This window comes from Apium graveolens, chromosome 3, assembly GCF_009905375.1.
Source record: "Apium graveolens cultivar Ventura chromosome 3, ASM990537v1, whole genome shotgun sequence".
Taxonomy (NCBI): domain Eukaryota; kingdom Viridiplantae; phylum Streptophyta; class Magnoliopsida; order Apiales; family Apiaceae; genus Apium; species Apium graveolens.
The window spans coordinates 23805653-23823351 of NC_133649.1; positions in this window are offsets into that span (position 1 = coordinate 23805653).

The following is a 17699-nucleotide window of genomic DNA, read 5'->3' on the forward strand; positions in this document are numbered from 1 at the left end:
TTCTCTCTTTGATTGATCAAATTGAGGATGTCCAGCCACCACACAAATTTCTTTCCCATTCCTGAAAACTTTAACAATTATTCTTTTTAAAGCTGAATCAGCTGGATCCTTGTAGAAGGTAATTGACCTTGACAGAAGCTTCTTCTCATCAGGTTTAGGTGTCTCATACACTGTATCCAAAGGGTTCTTTAATGATGATTTTTTATAGTTCACCCTTGGCTTCAGAAAAATTTCAGCCTTTGAAGATTTGATGCAGGATGGATGTCCTCTTTCCAGATAGTTCATGCTCATTTCATTCACAGAGGTCTGTTTGACTTCAGAGTGATGAATTGCTGACTTTACTGGCTCCTTTACTAGCCCAAACTTCCTTTGTATGTCCTCATCAATTTTCTCCCAGTTGATTGGCTTCAACTGCTCCTTTTCATCTTCTCTTAAATTGGCTGCTGCTGCATTGATCAGATCTATACTATTTGTTACTGGTGGCTTGGTGAAAGCAATTGTGGGCATAATTACTTTACTGATTTGAATATGAAGCTTCTCCTCTTCACTTGGTCCTTTCTCCCCCGTTTTGTTATCATCAAGTTGAGTAGAGGAGGAGGTTTGAGCAGCCACCGGTTTCTGAAGTAAATCTGTTTGTTGGGCTTGATGAAGATGAATGGCTGTTAGAGATGCTTCCATAGCTGACATTCTTGTATCCAAAGCATCTATCTTTGTTGCAAGATCAGAATTTTTCCTTAGTTGCCTTTTGATGTCAAGCATTGTAGCTTCTGGAAGTTAGAATCCATTTTTTCTGAAATGGCCTTATTCATCTCATCAATATCACCCTTGATGGTGTTAACATCTCTAGCATGTTGGAAGCCTTGAATCTGTTGTAGTTGTAGAGAGGCAAGATGTGCTTGAAGGAGCTTCTTGGTGTTGGCATTTGTAGTGGTTTGAAGGGCATAATTTGTCTGATTGATTAGTTGAATCAGGGTTATCTTGAAGTAGTGCTCATCACAGTGCTTTGAAAATGCCCATGATGGCATTCCTGATCTTGAACTTGAACCTACTTTTCCCCTTATGTCCAATGCCTTTTCTTCACTATCTCCACCCTCATCACCAAAGAAATCTGCTGAACCACCAGTCTCATAATCCACATCACCGGCTATAGAAGGCAAAGCTGTGATGGCATCCTTAGCTCTTAGCATTGACTGAGTGGTATGCACCAAATTGAGCATCCTTTCTGCATTCTCATTGCCCTGTTCAGCTAGAAGTTGATAAGCTGGAACAGGGTGAGTAAATGCCTCAGCATCAAGGGAGGTGGAATCTATGACAGCTTGAGGTTGCTGAGATAGTCCCTCCCTATCTGCATCCTGGACATTCATTAACTCACTAGCAATGACATCCATCCTTATAGCTCCTGTACCTGCATTTCTCTCATGTTCTCTCTTTTGTTGCATCAGGGTCTCACCCTGGCTCCCCACCCTCACACCCTAACCTTCACCATCTAAGGTGGGACTCCTCTCACTCTCTTTTGCCAATCCTGAAGAAATGGATTGCATATTTCACTCTTTTCCTCTCATTTTTCCTGGGAGCAACCCAGACTCTCACTCATAACACTCTCTTCCCTCAATCCTAAGAGTGACTAGACAACCACTAAGTCTTTTGCACTTGAAATGAATGAAGATTGAAGCAGTGCAGAGACACTCGATGGATGAGTAATATCCATCGGGTCAGTGATTTTGCTTAACGACGGATAACTGCTGTTAAGCTTATCCGTCGAGATACAGTCACTACTCGACGGATGAGCAATATCCATCGAGAGGGTAGAAATGAATGAACTTGGAATAGAAACTATTGTGGACTCTGTGCTGATTGATGATATTTTGGGCACAGATGATTCAACAGTTCCTGAAAGAATTGGCAAGTGAGCCAACAAATCATCTAAAAGATGATGCTCACTTGCATTAGATTTTGGCTTCCCCAACAAAGTTAAAGAAGGGGAATCAGGAATTGATGTGTTGATCATATCCACATCCAGAGAATTTATAGGAGAATTTAGTGTTTGAGGTGCTTCTATCACTAGAGAGTTTGGCTGTGACTCCACATTTATTGGAGCCACATCAAGCTGAATTTGTGAAGGTGCAGTGACTGTGTCTTTAGCACCAGTTTGCACAGTGTGTGTACCTTGTGCATCCCCAAGGGTTTTGGATTTCTTCTTTCTGGCATAAGTTTGGGGTGAGCTGGTGTCCATTACCCTCTTGGCATGTGCTCTTGGTTGAGAGCTTTGTTCAATAGTTACATCCTTTTGGGAGGATGCAACTAGAAATGAGCTTTTATCCTTTTTAAGCACTGCAGTTTGTTGGGAAACTGCAGTGTGGCTAGGCTGGGAACCACTCAACTCTTCATCCTTTACCTTAGGGTTTCTTTTATGTTCACCCTTTCCCTCACCTACCTTGCCCACCTTCACACTCCCCTCTTTGGTTTTGGTGGATTTTGCAACTGACATCTTTTGAGAGATACCAGAGGGGGCTTTCTTTGATTTGGATTTTGAAATTTTTGTTGGTTTGGTGGCTTGGGTAGGCAACTGTTGGGTCATTGACACAGTTGCCATAGCTACACTAGAACTTAAAGAAACTAGTGAGGTTGGTATAGTAGTAGGGATAGATGAACTTACCTCACTTACCTGAGGTGCTTCCATTACTGGGAAATAGAAAAGTGGCACTTCTCTATGATGATTTGCCCTGTTCAAATCTGTAATAATCCTTTTCTCTTGAACCCAACAATCTAATTTGTTGTTTGGGTTCTCAAGCATAATTTCCTCAGAGAGGTGGTTAGCTAACATCATAAAAAATCTAGCATAATAAACATTTTTACCCCTCTTATTTAACTCTCCTAATTTAAAACCCAACTCAAACAGAACAAGGTCACTAAAGTTAAAGTACTTATCTGTAACTAGCATGTAGAGCATGTTAAGCATGGAAATATTGACAGAATCAAAATTACTAATTTTACCAGAAAAGACCTTGGTCACTATATCACACATGAAACTTCATTCCTTCCTAAGACCCAATCTCCTAATGTCACTCAACTTAGAAGTAGAAAGAACATAGTTTATGGAATTAAGCATATTAACTATATTAGTGTCTGTGTGTGGTGAGGTCACATTATTATCAGGAATCTTGAAACATGTTTTAATAACATCACTATTAATACAGAATTCATTACCTTTGATAGTGAGTGTGATGGTTTTATCAGTTGAGTTATATGTAGCAGTGGTCCACATCTCTTCAACAACTTCACAAAATATGGTGGGTGATTTCAGCATGGCATAGCTAAGCTTGCAGTTCTTCACAAAATCCATCATTTTGTGGTAGTCACCAGAATGCTGAATCCCCTTGTTCACTAAGGCTGTGAAGTTATTCTTCTCATAAATGAACCCAGTTTAAGACATAATCTTGACAACAGGCGCCATTGTTAGAGAATAAGAGCTTGCAGAGAGAGAGTAAGTGCTTTGAAAGAGAAAGAAATTGGAGCAGATAATTTGAGAATGATAAAAGAAAAGCAATGAAAATGAAATAAGCTTTTATACCGTCTCAAAAAATAACTGCCAAAATAATAAAGTAAAATAAAGTAGCCAATAAAAATTGCCTAAAATAGCCGTTTAAAAATAAACTGTAAAAATTCCACCCATTATCCGTCGTGTTATGCTTACAAACTGTAAGTATACTCGATGGATAATGTTCAGGAAATCAACGGCTAAGATTAAGACAATTTGACGGATGAGGATAGACTGTTATCCTTCGAGACATAAAATATTCCAGAAAAATAATTGATTTTTATTAGCAAATTGTATTCTGACGGATGATCAAATTCGATGGATAACGATCATCCGTCAAGATGTAAATTTTGACTTAGCCAAAATTTCATCCAAGACTGAAAATTTAATTAAATTTTTGGCTGCATTACAACTTGCAAATTATCTCATAAAGAATAATTGAGCATACCTAACTCACTTACCAACCTTGAAAAGGTGGATTCATCCAGTGGTTTGGTAAAAATATCTGCAAGCTGCTTCTCACTTGGAACAAAATGTAGTTCCACAGTACCATTCATTGCATGTTCCCTAATGAAGTGGTACTTGATGTCTATGTGCTTTGTCCTTGAATGTTGTACTGGATTTTCAGTGATGGCAATTGCACTTGTGTTATCACAGAAAATAGGAATCCTTTCAACTTGCAAACCATAGTCTAGCAGTTGATTTTTCATCCACAAAATATGTGCACAGCAACTGCCAGCAACAATATATTCAGCTTCAGCTGTTGAAGTAGAAACTGAATTTTGTTTTTTACTGAACCAGGACACAAGCTTGTTTCCTAGAAATTGACAGGTTTCTGTTGTACTTTTTCTATCAATTTTACAACCGGCATAATCTGCATCTGAATAACCAGTTATATCAAAACCAGAATCTATAGGGTACCAAATGCCAAGTTTTGGTGTTCCCTTGAGATATCTAAAAATTCTCTTAATAGCTACTAAGTGAGATTCTCTAGGATCAGCCTGAAATCTAGCACATAAATATGTAGCAAACATTATATCTGGCCTACTAGCTGTTAAGTATAGAAGTGAGCCAACCATGCCCCTACAACTTGAAATATCCACAGACTTTTCAGTAGTGTTTAATTCAAGCTTAGTTGCAGTAGCCATGAGAGTTTTTGCAGATGTGCAATCCATTAGATCAAACTTCTTTAAAAGATCAAAAATGTATTTAGTTTGACTAATGAATATTCCATCACTAACTTGCTTAACTTGCAAACGAAGAAAGTAAGTTAGTTCTCCCATCATACTCATTTCATACTTACTTTGCATCAATTTGGCAAACTTTTTGCAAAGTTTCTCATCTGTAGAGCCAAAAATAATATCATCTACATAAATTTGAACAAGTATGCTAGAGCCATTAACATTTCTAAAGAATAAAGTTTTATCTACAGTATCTCTTGTGAAGTGATTTTCCAAAAGGAACTTTGATAAAGTGTCATATCAGGCTCTAGGTGCTTGCTTTAGTCCATAAAGTGCTTTTAAAAGATAATAGACATGTTCTGGAAAATTTGGATCTTCAAAACCAGGAGGTTGACTGGCATATACTTCCTCCTCCAAATCTCCATTCAGAAAGGCACACTTGACATCCATTTGATAGACCTTGAAATTGGCATGGGCTGCATAGGCTAAGAAGATTTTGATGGCTTCAAGTCTTGTAGCAGGAGCAAATGTTTCATCAAAATCTATTCCTTCTTGTTGACAATAGCCCTTAGCAACCAATCTAGCTTTTTTCCTGACTACTATGCCATTTTCATCCATCTTGTTTCTGAATACCCATTTGGTGTCTATTGGATTCTTTCCTCTAGGCTTGGGCACCAGCTTCCATACATTATTCCTCTCAAATTGGTTTAGCTCCTCCTGCATAGCTAAAATCCAATCAGGATCCAACAAAGCTTCTTCTACCTTCTTTGGTTCTTCCTTGGAAAAAAATTTGCCGTATAGACATTCTTCTTGAGTTCCTCTCCTGGTTTGAACTCTAGAAGAAACATCACCAATGATGAGCTCAAAGGGGTGATCCTTTGTCCATTTCCTTTGTTGAGGTAAATTAGCTCTAGATGAAGAGACCTCATTGTTGTCTTGATGTGTGATTGAGTTTTGATTATTAGAGACTCCCCCTGAGTTTGTGGATCTTTGATTTGAGAAAGGGGAACTTTCTATTGGTGATCTATTCTGATTTCCAGCTTCTTTTGATAACCCAACGGATAGTGAATTTTGAGTTCCGACGGATGAAGCTGGTTGTCTACTGACGGATAACGCAGATTGCCTCCCGACGGATGAAGCATTTTGTAACTCGACAGATGTTGAATTTTGTGCTTGGGATTTTTCTGCATTATCCTTTGATACTGTTTCTTGATCATTTTCATCATCACTGTCATCACTAGCCATCTCCACATTGTCAAATTTGAGGCTTTCATGGTAGTCTCCATCTTGCAGTCCTTCAATCTTTTTATCATCAAACACAACGTGTATTGATTCCACAACAATGTTGGTTCTTAGATTGTAGACTCTATATGCTTTACCAACAGCATATCCAACAAAAATTTCCTCATCTGCTTTAGCATCAAACTTCCCATTCTGATCAGTTTGATTTCTCAAGATGTAACATTTACAGCCAAAGACATGAAGAAAATTTAGAGTTGGCTTCTTGTTCTTGAACAATTGATAGGGAGTCATGCATTTTGCTTGATTGATCAGAGAAATATTCTGAGTGTAGCATGCAGTATTTACAGCTTCAGCCCAGAAATATGTTAGCAATTTAGATTCTTCAAGCATTATTCTGGCAGCTTCAATAAGTGATATGTTCTTCCTTTCCACTACTCCATTCTGTTGTGGGGTTCTTGCTGCTGAAAACTCATGCAAAATTCCATTTTCTTCACAAAATGCTCTCATGAAAGAATTCTTGAACTCAGTTCCATTGTCACTCCTGATTCTTCTAACTTTGAAATCAGGATGGTTATTGACTTGCCTTATGTGATTGATTATGATTTCACTAGCCTCATCTTTAGACTTTAGGAAATATGTCCAAGAGAACTTTGAGAAATCATCTACAATTACTAGGAAAAATCTTTTCCTTGAGATGGACAACACATTGACTGGTCCAAACAAATCCATGTGTAGCAGTTACAAAGGTTCTTCAATTGTTGAATCAAGTTTCTTTCTGAATGATGCTTTAATCTTCTTTCCCTTTTGGAAGGCATCACACAATCCATCCTTAGAAAACTCCACTAGAGGAATGCCTCTAACCAGTTCCTTCTTTACTAGATCATTCATGATCTTGAAGTTTAGATGGGATAACTTCTTGTGCCATAACCAACTTTCATCCTGACTTGCTTTGCTGAGAAGACAAGTAACAGATTCTGCATTAGATGAGTTGAAGTCAGCTAGGTACACATTTCCTTTTCTCACACCAGTGAGAACCACTTTGTTGCTCCTCTTGTTAGTCACAACACAGGCTACTGAGTTGAAGGTTACTGAATTGCCTTTATCACAAAGCTGGCTGATACTCAACAGATTGTGCTTGAGACCATCCACTAAGGCAACCTCCTCAATGATGACATTGTCTTTTGAAATCAAGCCATATCCCACAGTATAACCCTTGCTGTCATCTCCAAAAATAATACTTGGGCCAGCTCTCTCCTTGAACTCTGTGAGCAGGGTAGAATCACCAATCATGTGTCTTGAACAACCACTATCCAAGTACCATAGATTCTTTCTGATTCCCTGCACACATCAAAATCAAATCAAGTTAATTTTGGTACCCAAGTTTCGTTGGGTCCTGCCTTGTTAGCTTTCTTTTTCTGTTTCTTAGGCTTTATCTCATTTGACTTGGGGATATCAGATTCATCCTTAGTCATTTGAGTTGGGCCTTTGAAACCATTCATCATACAGAATTATCATGCATACTTTTATTAACAGGGAATGGCATGCTGCTAGTGAACATATTATTCCAGTAAGGCATGCCAAATGGCATTTTTGGCATACTAAATGCAACATAATAGGGATTAGGTGCAAATGGCATATTAGCAAACTGTGCATTCATATTCTGTGTAGACATAGCATTCATAGGCATAGGAGGCATGTCATTCATGTTGGGAAAGTGAGGTGGCACAACTATGGAAGTAGGCGTGGCAGATTTGCAATTAACAGACAAATGATTTACACTACCACACTTGACACAGATTTTTCTTGGAGCATATTTATCAGGTGTGTAGTTATTGTGTTTGTTAATCCCTACTTTACCATTTCTATTATTCTTCTTTTTAGCCTCTGTTTTAACCTCAATCTTTTCAAGTCTGTCACTCAATTGTTTGACAGTCATATGACCAACATTAGCCTTTTTCCCTTTCTTAACTTGACTCGATTCTCCTGTAACAAAATTCTTGGAAACTGGTCCATACTTTTCATTGAATTTAACAAGTTTGGCTTTACTGATAGGCTTGCTCACAGTCGACGGATGAGGATTTACATCACTCGACGGATAACCCTTTTTGTTATTCGATGGATGACCCTCATCATCCATCAAGTCTACATCTGTTAGCAATCCTTCCACCAAATATGGATCTAGTTTCTCCTTGTTCTTCTTCCAGGCTGCATCACAAAAGGACTCGATCCCTTGAACTTTGGTGATATGATCATGAACATCTCTAGATGTTTTCCATGCCTTAATTACCTATTGTTCACGTTCAAGCTGCTTCTTCAAAATTTCTTCTTTCTTCAAGGACTCATTTAATTCCTCCTTGGCAACTTACACTCAATTCTTAATTTTTCAAAATCAATGAACTGAGACTCTAACACATTATTCCTCTCACTTAAAAACAGATTGTTTTTTTTGATTTTAGCATTTTCTTTAGTAAGAGACTTAAGTGTAACACGCAAATGATATAACTCTGTAGACATGTCATTTATAGCATCATTACACTCAGCTTTAGATAAATGTGCAAGGTTTGTAGTAATTACCTGATTACTTGAAGAACTTGTCTTTGTTTCATCAGACTTGGCCATTAGGGCTAGATTGACATAGCTGACATCTTCATCTTCATCCAGACCATCTGCAGCCCAGTCATTTTCTTGTGTAATGAAACGTCTTTCCTTTTGTTTGAGCAACTCAAAGTATTTCTGTTTGTAATCCAAAGGCTCAAACTTCTTTTTGTTGGAATATGACTTTCTACACTCACTGGCAAAGTGCCCTTCCAAGCCACATTTGAAATATTTGAATTTAGATTTATCCACCATGTTTCTATTTGGCTTGGCTGCTCCAAAGTTCTTCTTGAACTTGAGCTTGGCAAATCTTCTGGAAAGAAATGCTAGATGTTCATCAATATCTTCCATGTCATCTTGGCTCAAAGAATCTTCATTTTCAGCTACCAGCCCCTTGCCCTTGTTTTCACAGACCTTTGAAGTTGATTCAACAGCTTCCATCTTCATCTCCTTCTCTTTTTCTAACTCAGCAACTAGTGCAATGGATCCTCCTTTCTTCTTTCCTCTCTCCATCCTCCCATCTTGCTCTATTTCAAGCTCATAAGTCTTCAGGATGTCATACAGTCTCTCCAAAGTAAACTCCTTATAATCTTGAGAGTTTCTTAATGATACTGTCATTGGTTTCCATTCCTTTGGAAGAGATCTAAGAAATTTCAGATTTGAGTCTTTTGTTTGATAGACCCTTCCATGCAGCTTCAGAGCATTTAGTAGTTTTTGAAACCTACTAAAGATGTCAGTGAGAGACTCACTTTCTTCACTATGAAAATGCTCATATTGCTGAATTAGTAGCTGCATCTTGTTTTCTCTAACTTGTTCAGTGCCATCACAGATAATCTGTATAGTGTCCCAAATATCCTTGGCAGTTTTGCAATTGATGATGTTGTGAAACATATCACCATCAACTCCATTGAACAGGATATTCATGGCCTTCTTATCTTTCCTGACTTGTTTAATATCAGGATCAGACCATTCATGCCTTGGCTTGGGGACAGATGGCTCATTTCTAGTTGCAGCTCTCATTGGTACATGAGGACCTCTTTCTATGCAATCTACATAGGCCTCATCTTGAGAAAGTAAATAAAGATGCATCTTTACCTTCCAGTGATGGTAATTATCTTTATCCGGAAAAGGAATCTTGACTCCAACATCCTTCTTGTTCATCTTGTTGTTTTGTTGATCTTTACACTCTTTGTTTATCAAGAGCTTGCTCTGATACCAATTGTTAGTCCCTTAACAATGCAACAAGAATTACAGAAGGGGGGTTGAATGGAATTCTTGAAACTTTTTCACAAATAAAATTGTTCTAACTTAAATATATATATATATATCAGTGTGAATTGATTTGCAGAGTGCGGAATAATGACTTGAAATTAATCAAAACACAAGTAATTAAAAACACAAGTCTTTAAAAACTTTCTGGTGGATTTGAATGTATCCACTAGAGATATATAATATATATTGAGAGAACTCTGTGTAGCAAAAAGCTCACAGCTGCTTACAAATGTTGAACAACTAAGAATACAGAGAAATACTGAGAATACATCTTACAAATATTTCGTTTGCTGCTTCTTGGTTTATATATCATCAAGATTACAAAGTAATAAGACAAGATAATAAAACAAAAACTATCAAGTCTAATAATATGCTGCTTCATTACTCTATTCCAGCATCTTTGAATATCTTCATAATAGCATGGAAATGGCAATGCTTCTTTGTTCTCCAAAACCCAGTTGAATAGGCTTCCACATTCCATTTGCATACACTCGACGCATGTGACTGTGTTGTCACTGTCAACAGATGTTTGAATTCTTTATCCGTCGGGTTCATGATCATCCGTCGAGTTCATGATCATCCGTCGAGTTCATGATCATCCGTCGGGTTGTCTTGTTGATCATCCGTCGAATGGCATTGTTGTTCATCCGTCGGGTAGCAATCTTGCACTTGACTTCATTTCATTTATGCAGGATTACAAGACATCATCTATGTACAATTAATCAACATATTCTGCATATCTAGCTAAAGTCAACATGACTTGAGTACTACTTACAGAATCTAAACAATGTGTATGCAGAAATGTGCTACAGACTTATTGTTACATAAGCTACTCACTCGATGGATAATAAATCATCATCCGTCGGGACTATATTGAGTCATCCGTCAGGACTATAATCCTTATCCGTCGAGTGCTACATTTTTCACTAAGTAAAATCTACCAAGGTGTTTTGTTAATGAAATCATTAAGTTCACAACATATACACAACACATCCTTTTCAAGTTTAAGAATAACTTACTTATGTGGTTCCTTGTTCTTTTGCTTATTACTTGAAACAACTGGAGTCTGAATTTCTAGTTCATCATCAGATGACTGGCTGTCATTAACAACTAGTGCACTTGATCCATCAACAATGTGCCCTTGACCAGCTCTTAAGGATTTTCTTTGGATCATTTCCAGTTCATAGTTTTTTAGAATACCATACAAAACCTCCAGTGTCATTCTGCTCAAGCCTCTCCCTTCTCTTATAGCTAAAATCTTCTGTTATAGATGGTCAGGAAGGGTGAGCAAAAACTTCAAGTTAACCTCCCCAGCTTCATATTATTTGTCATGAAGCTGCAAGTCATTAATCAGCTTATTGAATCTTTCAAAGATATCAGTTATACTCTCCTTTGGTTTAGCCATAAAACCCTCATACTGAGATACCAAAATCCTCATTTGATTTGACATAACTTCCTCTATTCCCTCACATAGAATTTCTATTTTCTCCCAGATCTGTTTGGATGTGTCACCGTTGATAATATTATTTTACATTACATTGTCAAGTGACTCTATTAGAATTAGTTGCAAGCCAATATCCAGAGAGACTTTCTTCTTTTCAGGTTCAGTATACTTTGAGGGATCCTTAGGGGAATAATGAGCTGGGATGAGTGTTAGGGCTAAAACACGCGCTAATATTCACGCAAGTATACGTGATCGCAAGTAATATAGAAAAAATTCTAGTTCGTTCCCACGGGGATTGGTTTAGGTTAATTTCAATCAATGTATTTATGCAACACTAGTATGGTTATTATCCAATGCTAAGACGAATAACAAATTGAGGCTGTTTAACTAAGATTAACTAAGAGATTATACTAAGAACATAAACTAGGAGATTAAAGAGAGTTGAATAATATATGACACAAATATGGGATTCTAACTTTATTAAATACTTCATTCAATAGCCTTTCTATTACTAACCTTAGCATGTAATGGTGATGACAGTAATCAGATGACACTAAACTGATAAACGCCAACTTTCATTGTACGAATACCATACTACCAAATATCCACAAAAGAGATATAAGCTGAATAGACACCAATTATATTGAGACCCTATATATCTATAGAATTTGACAACATAACGGTTTAATGAACAAGTTATCTATCGTGATTATATAGGGCAAGTAAGATGGTTAAAATTACCTACGAATCTTGCATAACAATTACATGAACCTATGCTAGCATGGCAAGTTCTAAACCCTTAAATTCACTTTTGCTTCATTAAAGATTAACACATTATCTTATAAGTTCGCGATGCTCATAAGACTAATAAGCACAACCAAAACTAGGTTATCATATAATCACCACACACTAAGGCATCGAAACGAATTAACTAAAGAAATCCATAAATAAATCTGTTAGAATCCCACGATAACGATTAGCCCATAATCAGATTCATCATCAACGTGGGTTCCGATGAAAGCATGGTATAATAAACGTAGTCATTATACTTAAATAATATCAAGTACGAAACAAGAGTATAGGTTCACGAATAAGAAAACTAGCATCCAAAGTTACAACATAAAACAAAGAATCATAAGAATAAACTAGATCTTCTTCGTCTTGATTGAATTGTGCTATATGGTCTTCTTACGCCTTATCCTTACGCTTTGATACGTCTTGTTATAAAAAACGAGCATAAGTTATGTATATATAGCAGCCCATGCAGAGTAGAAGTCCAACGGATCAAAATTCCAGAAGAAACGGGATTTAATTTTCCCGACCTAACGCGGGCGCGCGCTTGACCAGCGCGGGCGCGCTGACATTCTGCTCTTTGGGCGCGGCCGCGCGCTACTACAGCGCGGGCGCGCCATCTCTCTGGAGAAATTTCTGACTTCTTTCTTTTTGTGTTGGTTTGAGCTAATCTTTTCACGAGCTTTTATTCTAGACACCATCCTAACACCATATTAGCATCCAAACAATGCTAATTCACATGTATTCCTGATAAATGCCTGAAATGCAAAAACACTACAAAAACACGTTAAAAACACTAACAACTTGATTATAAAACATCAATCTAAAGCTTTACGGAGCGTTATAAAGTGTCATAAATGCCACTCAACAATGAGCATGTCTTCATCTGTGGATTTCTCAACTCTTTCCATGGGAGTGAAAGGGCCATTCTTGAGAATCTGAACATATAATGGGTTGGCCATCTTTATAAACAACAACATCTTCTTTTTCCATATTATATAGTTGGCTCTGTCAAAGGCTGTTATCTTGATACTGCTAATCTTCTGTGTATTCATTCTTCCAAGATCTTTAATCTGTTTGCTTTTAGATTTTGCTTAGATTCCACTTGTTAGGTAATAAATACAACAAAGAGGGGGGTGAATGTGTTTTAAATATTTTTAAGGTTTTTTGAATACTTGTTACTTGGTTAACTAAGCAGATAAGAAATGCAGTAATATTATGTTAGCTGATATAAAACAGTGCACACAATATTTCAAAACTCACTTAATTCTGTATTAAAATCAAGCTAGTGTTTTGCTACAAATCCTTGGTTCTTTGTAAGTAAAGAACTCAGCTTCTTCCTTGAGAGAGTTACAAGAAAAACTAGATCTGTTTGATACACTCTAAAACAAAGGACCAGTGTTTACTTTATAGAATAGTAAACACAGGTTTACACAGCATGCAATAAGATGTACTAAACCCTACTTTAAGTTATCTCTAAAGCTTTCCATTCCTGGCTTAGTGTATCTTTGAAAATCATGTAGGTCTGTAACTTTCCTTTGTCAGTTAATCTTGGCCTTTGATCTTGCACTTTTCAAGCAGCTTTTGTAGACTTTTCAATCTAAGTGATTAGATCGTTTGTTGATTGATAATCTTGAATATTTAACTTGTCTGCATTCTGTACTTGAGGTTCATATCAAGATCTCCAATTTGGTTTAGAGAGAACCGACATCTCGATAAGTATAATGGTTTATCGAGATCTCTTAGTTATCTATAAGTGTCTTTGACTTGTCGAGGTCTCTGAGTTCTCTATAAGTGAATTTGGCTTGTCAAGGTCTCCAAAACTCTGCATGTAGAGATGACTTTTCGATATCTCTGAGACCTCTATAAGCATTTTGACTTGTCGATATCTCTGAGATCTCTAGTGAGAAAATTGACTTGTCGATATCTCCAATCTTCATATCTTCATTTTAACTTGTCGATATCTCTGAGTTCTCTATATGCAAAATGACTTGTCGATATCTTCAATCTTCATATCTTCATTTAACTTGTCGATATCTCTGGGACTTCTCTATAAGCCAATTTGTACTTCTCGATAAGTCATTCTGGAGTTCTCGAATTACTTCTCTATATGACTTGATCTGTGACTTGTCGATATCTTGACTTAGAATATTTTCCATAAAACAGATTTATTCAACTCCAAACTTCTGTACATTTCTCTGAGGCATGATCTGTCTTGATCTTCTTCCAAAGTTTATTCCTTTGGCTTGAACTATTTACAAGAAAATAATCCAGTATAATCTTTTAACCATTTTACAGACTCAAGTAATACAATACATAATACAAATTTAATTACCAATACAACTAAATCTTAGGGCTGTTAGTTTGACTTAATCTTGTTATAGTACATGAATGTCTTGCACAACAATGTACTTACAAATTATTGAATATATATAATCATACTTATATTATATTTATTTAAAAATACGTGTCACCCAAAATTTAATTTAATTTATGATTTAATTTGGTATAGCCGATGTATATGTGGTAGCATGTGTTTAGATTTGTTAAACACATCATGGTACTGTATGATGTATCCACTCCTTGTTTCAACCTTATTTCAGTATAAATATCTCTTTCATTATAAAATGTCAAAATATTATATATATTTCACATTTTTATTAAACTGGATTCTAATCTGTAGTAAATTATTTAACTCGTGATATACTGTTTTCTTTGTAATACTTAGGAGCTGGGAGTGTTAAACTTAATTTCAATTCAACGGAACTTATGGACTTCTAGCATTATTTAATATTTTAATAATTAATTAAATATTTGATTCTTCTTATTTATTAGTTTGAACTATTTTAAAATTTAATTAGTATTTAGTGATTATTTTTGTGTCGGGTTCATGGATATCTACTCATATTTTAGCAAATGGGTGTTACAAATAATTTCGATACGATTTGGTTATGCTAGGTTGTTAGAGTTATGCTAGGTTGTTAGAGAATAAGGTAAAATTTAATATATATTTGAGGAATGTAGAAATTATGTTAAAACATCATTTATAAAAAGTTAAATAAGTAGACCAAATTATTTTATATTATATTAATAACTAACTCACGTTTAACCAAATGATATTGTTGATAATTGTTAGTCCTAAAGTATCATAGAAGGAGGGGTTGAATACGATATTTACAATCTTTTTCGATTTATTTCAAGTTCTTCATTAAATTTATGAAATCAAAATAGACACAAAGCAATTCGAGAAATATATTATTTTATTAATATAAACTTTGAGATTGCTACTCTCTAATCTAAAAAATCATGTACAAGCAATTATCTAATCATATCAGCATGACTGTTTAGCTTCCTCTATGCACAATATTAACTCTGATTAGATGTAAAATAAAATGGATAATGCAACGTTACTTCGTTTTTGAGTTAGACCAAATTTCATATATGTAATGCGAACGCAATAAATATTCAAAACAAAAATATTATTTTTAAACAATTGACAAATACATAGAAAAGTGTATACAGTATACTTAAAATTATATTTAACAATTACATAAATATGTAAATTTAAAAAATTTGGTCATTTAATCTGGTTCTTCAAATTAAAATTGAATATTTAAAAAACACATAATATCCGTAAAGAATCCAAAAAGAAAATAAAAATATTTTCAACCTAATTCACTTAAATATTTAAAGAGGCTTTTGCTTAGAATTTTCAACCCAATTTCTCTAAAATTTAAAAGAAAATTTTTTGTTTGCGGAAATATTTTTTCAAAATTTAAACAGCTCAAAGCCCGGCACCGCAGGCATAAATTCTAGTAATATATTAATGTGAATATACACTTGTACTATTATGGTGGAGTAGTCTAATCGGACCGAATAGACCGAATTTTTTTAAAAATTAGGACTGAACTAAATTAGCACGATTCGGTACAGTTTTTCGGTTTCGGTTCGAATTTGCTAAGCCCTAGATAATATTTTTTATCTATGTTTTAAAGAACCAAGAACCAATTTTTTTATATTTTATTTAAAATTGAGTTAACACATTATTCTATTTGCATTAAGGTATTATTAATAAATTGTTCGAATATTTTTCTTACTCTCATTCCTTGAAGATATAGATTTTATTGGACAAAAGTTCAAAAATTATATAGCTGTTATTAATAACAACAGAGAACCATGGGCGATTTGCCCTATTAATTGGCCGACTAATTGCTAATAGGAGAGTTGCCGATTTTATAAGGTAAAATCCCTGGGAAAAACTTTTTTTGATTAAATGACTCAAAATCGTTGAAAATCAGGTCAATGTTTGAAGAAATCGGAAGTTTATAACGTCATTCGACATAAATTTTAGAGTCATGTAAATCGAAAGAGGAGAAGAAATGAATCTCAAAAGAGGAACCTAGCCGACTGTATGGAACAATAAAGAAGAAGGGAATGGAATAATAGAGAACAAGGGAAGAGGATGTTGTGATGCCTAAATCTTAGTATTCTTTAATAATAGGGACATATATATCAATGGTATTGTAATATATTAGTAGAAATGTAAAGTATAATATACACTACAAGAAAACAAGGCTAAATACAACCGATTAAATACAACCGGGGTCAAATTCAACTCCTTTCAGTTGAATTTAAGGGGTGCGGCTAAATTCAACCGCATTCGGTCATATTTAATTACGGTCGTATTTATGCGGTCGAATTTAGCAACAAATGTGACTGTATGCGGTAGAATTTAGCCGCACTACTAAATTCAACCGCATTCGGTCGAATTTAGCCTTACCAAAAAATGGGTGTACGGTTGAATTTAGCAGTACTCCTAAATTCAACCGCATTCGGTCGAATTTAGCCTTTCCAAAAAAAATGAGGGAAATTTTCCCGCCAGCCAATTTTTTGACACTCCTAAATTCAACCGTTTTCAGTCGAATTTTATATTTTGAAATGACGGGAAATTTTATGCACTTTTAAAATATTGGTTGCAAAAGTGGGGGAAATATCCTGTTTTTCAAAAAATTGTAATTTTAGTAGAAATCAATTGTATTTATCTATTATGAATGCATTCGGTAATATTAATTATTTTCAGAATTTAATTTTTTTAAAATAAATTATTTAAGTAACTTATTAACTTTGTACAAGTTATTTGCGAACCGAGCTGTTCACGAAACAAATATTAAGATTTATATATATTTTAGTGATATGATATAAATTTTAGAAAAATTTAACGTATCTGGTTTGCTATTTTAACAGTGAATTAGTAGTTTGACCACTACTTCTTGCTAGTGTTTAGTCCAAAACTAATTTTTTGTTTTTTTAAAAAAAATATTTATGAATGGTCCAACCGTAAGGATGCCAAGATCTATATATTTTAGTGATATGATAAAATTTTTAGAAAAAAATAAATATATTTGGTTTGCTATTTTAACAGTCAACTAGTAGTTTGTCCAGTTATTCTTACTAGTGTTTAGTCCCGTACCGATGTTTCGATTTTTTAAAATATGTTTATGAATGATCCAACCGTAAGGATGTCAAGATCTATATATTTTAATGATATGATAAGAATTTTAGAAAAAAATAAATGCATTTAGTTTGTTATTTTAACAGTCAACTAGTAGTTTGACCAATACTTCTTACTAGTGTT